This window comes from Triticum aestivum, chromosome 3B (genome assembly GCF_018294505.1).
Source record: "Triticum aestivum cultivar Chinese Spring chromosome 3B, IWGSC CS RefSeq v2.1, whole genome shotgun sequence".
NCBI classification, from domain to species: Eukaryota; Viridiplantae; Streptophyta; class Magnoliopsida; order Poales; family Poaceae; genus Triticum; species Triticum aestivum.
This window is the reverse complement of record NC_057801.1, coordinates 19,432,679-19,437,909: the sequence shown is the minus strand read 5'-3', so window position 1 is coordinate 19,437,909 and position 5,231 is coordinate 19,432,679.

Genomic DNA, 5,231 nt, shown 5'->3' with positions numbered 1-5,231 from the left:
TGGCAATATCCGAGAATTTTTGCCGAATCCATAAAGATGTCCGGCGTTGCACTGCGAGACTTGTGCGGAAAACAAAAAAATAGTTGAAAAGTGCCATAGGATTGGAAAACCAACAAACGTCAGGGAAAACTCGACGTCTGAACTAGATTAAATGTACGGTGCCAATCAGAAAATTGGTCTAAAAAGAGGTGCTTTTGTCGTGCTTTTAACATGACACATCCTATCTCAAGACTTTCAAGCGGGTCAGCCTACGGCTTCCGGCTATTGACCACATACTCGCGTCAAAAAAAGGAGTGATATTAAAAAGACTTTGCAACGACTAGGAAGAAGAACACTTACTAAAAAACAACTCACATAAATTTAAGATCCCCCGAGTGACTTGGGTAAAAGAACTTTATGTATAATGATTGTATGTACCGAAGCACTTATATCATATATGTGTTCACCCGAACTTTAAATGCGTCTTAACCGACCGTTGGCTTCTCCCTCTTCGGCCAAGGGCCAAAAAGTGTTATGTACTCCCCCCGTCGAGAATATCGACGGTGTTTCCGATAACCAGGCCATCAGGCCATAAGGCTGTAACAGAGAAAGCGCGCTCAGGGAACTTATGCTATATTGCCGACGAAGTGTAAGAAGCATCTTCGAAGAAAATAGTACCCCCACCGATACCTCTCTTCGGTTGCTCATTATGAGACTTGTGCAATAGATTTTTTGTACTCATGAGTTTCGTAGTGTGCCGACCATTATTGAAAACAGTAAGATCACTAGCTTTCGGCTTCACCCAGTCTGAGGTCCGGCTCGGGTGACCCGATCATGACAATCGCAGGGGTGCTCCCTTTACTCCCTAGCCGAACAATCGGGAACGTAGAGGTAAACACAGGAGCAAGGCAACCCAGCTTGCAAATCACTTAGGTCAATATGGTGCATATTGTGGCGTAATACACAAACAAGGAACGAAGCCGTACAAGTATAATCATATGCAAGAGGAAAAGCTCCAGCAAGGAGCCCCCAAGTAAACGGAGTATTTGAATTTGTGTGTCACAAACAAATTTTGGACAGGGAAGTTTTTCACAAGAAAGTTTTTGCCGAAAAGGTATAAAGCTTGGTCGAACCGAACAAAATTTAAAACTGGGAGTTTTTGAGCATGAAAGCGACTTAGCTGGTTAATGTGTTCGGCATTGATGACGTAGTCTGAGCTTGGTGCGGGACAAGGTCTCAGCCCCCAAGCCCGATGTGGCTGAGCAAAGAGCTCGGCACTCCGAAGAGGCGAAGCCCCCAGTCTAGCTGAGGTGATGGAGCAGGTCGCCGGATGACACTGGAGTCTTTGGCCGAATAGGTTGATGAAGCGACGATGCAGGGTTACCTATCACAGTGCGACACTCCAAGGCGACGACACAATTCGGTCGATGGAGATGGGCGACCAGGACACCACGCCGAGGGGATAGTGCGGCCCGATCTAATTAAGTCAATTGCCTGCACTTGTAAAATAGTACAAAACAAAAAATAATAATGAAAAAAAGATGCATATTTAATTTATGCGAAAAAAGTTTGGTAAATATGGCCTGAGCGCTAAGGCTAGCTCGATGGCGCGTTGGCGTCGTGGCACGGCGATGTCGGCGAAGGTCGGCCTGCCCAGGTGACAGAGAGAGGCTGGCCGGACTGATGCCAGGTACAAACATCGGTAGGATATCTCTGCCAAAATGATGCAGTACATGCAAACAAAAAATATTCGTGTATAATATGCTAAACAAATAATTTGGAAAAATACAACCTGAACGCCAGCAGCGACGACTGTAGCAGTCCGAAGGAAACGGGCAAACTGATCCGTGCCGAACATGCTGCAAAGCCAATCCTCGATATGCGTAGTAGCACTTTTATTCTGTGTATTTGTCAGAAAAAGTAGAAGACAACCAGCGGTCGACTACATAGGTATCGAATTAAAAAGGAAAGAAATGAATCTCCCTGTGGTGTGCTGCCATTGAGCCGAGCTCTCATGAGTGCACTGTTCCGCACCATCCCTTTGGCCGGATAACACGTGGGCCGGACTGAGGCCGGATCCGATGTATCGCCAAACAGTGGATGTTAACATAGTCCGTAATAGAATCTGTGGGTTGCCGCATAGCTGAATTTATGTTTAGCTATGGGCGCCGCTTCGCGCGGACTGTACGTAGACGTGTTCGTCCTCCTCGGCTGTGCAGAGAAAACAACACTGGCCCAAGCAATAATTCTCCAGAAAAAATATTTATGCATTAAAAATAATTTGGAGAGGTAGCACCTGGCAGTAATATGAGTGGCTGGCCAGATCAAAGATGGACGAAGCGAAGTCTGATGAAAAGTTGTCCGGCCGCAGACGTAAAGTTGGTCGGATCACAAGTGGGAAGCGACAAAGTCGTCCGCCAGTGGCTCTCCATATGAGAGAGCTGAGTTGATCCATCAATCCCCGGGAGAAGCCCTTCCTTAATAATCGGCGGCACTTGAAAGCAAATTTGAACCATGATCAGACCTCAATAATTGCAAAAACAATTAGTACCGTGCATGCTTACGTATATGGAATACAAACTAGTTATTGGAGTAGTCTATTTCCTCAAGGCTTAATTAAATAAGGAAGAGAGAGAGGAATTGGATCTCCTGATGATCTCCTAGTGCACATGGCAATTTTGGGGGAGAAAGGACAGCTTTGAATAATCTGTCCACGTGAGGCTGCAGCCATACACTGGATTTGATTCTCTTGTCGGTTGCCGAACAGAACCTGGCGTCTCCGAAAACAGCCACATAAGCTACTGTTTATCTTGATCTCTCAGCTCGATGTGCATCGCACAAATTGTATAGCGGAGATCGGGGTGTGCGGCGTTTGCATGACTATCCTTTGATCCCAACTTTCAGGTGAGGGCAAAAACCGATCTGTAAAAGAATTACACACGGCGACGTAGATAATTTGTAAACAAACTGATCTATGTAAAATAAAATAAACTGAAAGTATAACACCTGATTTGGCGTCGGTAGAAGACTCACCGAACCGCAACGACCGCCTAGCAGGCTCTCAATGAAAGCACCAATGTCGGTTCAATATCCGGTGTATCTCGTAGTAGGGGTCCTAAGCTAGGCATCTTGGATCGATGGTAACATGGACATGGAATTTTACCCAGCTTCAGGCTCTCTTGATGAGATAATACCCTACATGCTGCTTTTGCTTGTATTCATATGGGTGTAGTACAGAGTACATGTATCTACCACGAGATGATAGTAATGAATATCAGATCGTCTATTGACTAGCCTGGCCTCGGTTTATATAAGACACCGGAGGCCTAGGGTTTAGGAGAGTCCTTGTCTTGGACGCCAAGTCTTGTGGAGTCTTCCTAGTATGCGGCAGGGGTTGTCCGAACTGACCCATGAGTATATTGCCATGGGGTCCTCGGCCCAATCCAACTGATCGGGAGACGACGTGGTGAGTACCCCCTAGTGCAGGACACCGTCAGCCATGGCGATGAGGCCCCTAGCATGGTCGATGCACATCTGCAAGCTCGGAAACCTATTGCAGATCCCATTAAAAGCGTATCGCCGGAAATCCTAAATAAATGCCAAGCTAGGAATATGTGTTATATGATGTGTATACTGGAAGCACACTTGAAACATAGTTAGTCATCTAATCGTAATGCCATTAAAACCAAAACCCTCATTAGAGGCTAGGTGATTTCTATTAGTAGTAACTTATCAACAAAGGGTAGTCTTTTGTGCACCCCTTATGGCGTATTTTGGGGCTATCAAGACGACTTGGGGGTGCCTATGCGAATTCCTGCTCCTCCTGGTTTAACTTTCATTTCCCCGTTAAATAATCATCGCCTGAGTTTTGTCCGGTGTAGATATTTTCTCACATACTCTGATTTGGGGATTCTGCTAGTGGTTCGTCTTCTAATCCGGGGGTCCTTCTATTCTTTTTTTGAACGGTCACCGGGGAGGGAGGGGGGGGGGGGGGAATCCCTCCGCACCTGAATATATTGCTCAAAAAGCTGCCAAAGCCAAGAGACACTCCTTAAGCTTTGCCTGACCAATTTGGAAGGGAAACGGGATTGAAAAACTGAACAAGCTGGTCCGTTTATGAGGAAAACCGGACCAAAAACCATACACGTATAACAAGTGTAAAGGAAGAAGAAAGAAAAAAGATGCCGAAGACTAGGCACACCTAGCTAACAGACAGAAAGACTATCACCACCAAAGACACAAGTATATGTGGGGTGTCGTCGAGGGATCACAATACCGGGACTTTGCAAAAGCCTAACGCACCACACTGGACTGCGTGCCGAGCCCCACGACACAACTCAGGAGCATCCACAACCAACGAGAGCAGTAGAACGAACCTTGACTGGGACCTCCACCATGGAAAATCAGAACGATTAGCAAGCTGGGGAGACATTTTGCGCCATTAGTGGGCAAAGATGAACCGAGACATCACCAAGAGCACAAAGCTTGTCGTAACACCTCGGCAACCGTGGGAAGGGTCTTGAGCACAGCACCAGGGCGATACTCCTTCACGAGGGGATACAGATGGCTGGCCTGCGGCGCAAGAAGCACCGCCGCCGAACCCCAAAGAACACCACCGAACAACCACCGTCAATCCCAAGCAGCTGCACCACCATCAGCACCATCACCACCACAGTGAGCAACAAACACCTCATCGACCATGCGGCCCTAAAGATGAAGCCTTCAAGAAGGCCCACGACGCCGATTATGCCGACATCATCCATACAAAGAAGACATGGACTAGGGGTTCCCCCCGGGGTGCCAACGAGGAGGATTAAACAACATGACAACGATGCCTCCAAGAAGGTTAGCGACGCCCACGAGCGCCGCCGTCGCCGGCTCCGGATGAAGCAAGGCTTTCACACCAGTTGATCAGACACCTCTCGAAGAAGTGGTTGAGTGACTTGGTCGCCCCTTATATTCTTGTCTCTCCTTAGGTTCAAGTAAGCTTTCCTGCTACCTATTCTCCACTATGTTATTTCTAGGATATTAGGATGATGTTGGTTGGTGTCATCTCTAGTTACCCCCCTATGTCTCTATAACCTCCATCTACAGATGCCTGCTTAGAAGTCTCTGGATTAGGTGGTTGCGTGGTGTGGTGACAAATGGATTGCTCATTGCTTCTTGATGGCATCTACTTAATCAAGGGGTTATTTCTCCTACTTCATGCAAGCAGCTAATCAAGATTTTTGGCGTCGGGGTTCTGCAAAATC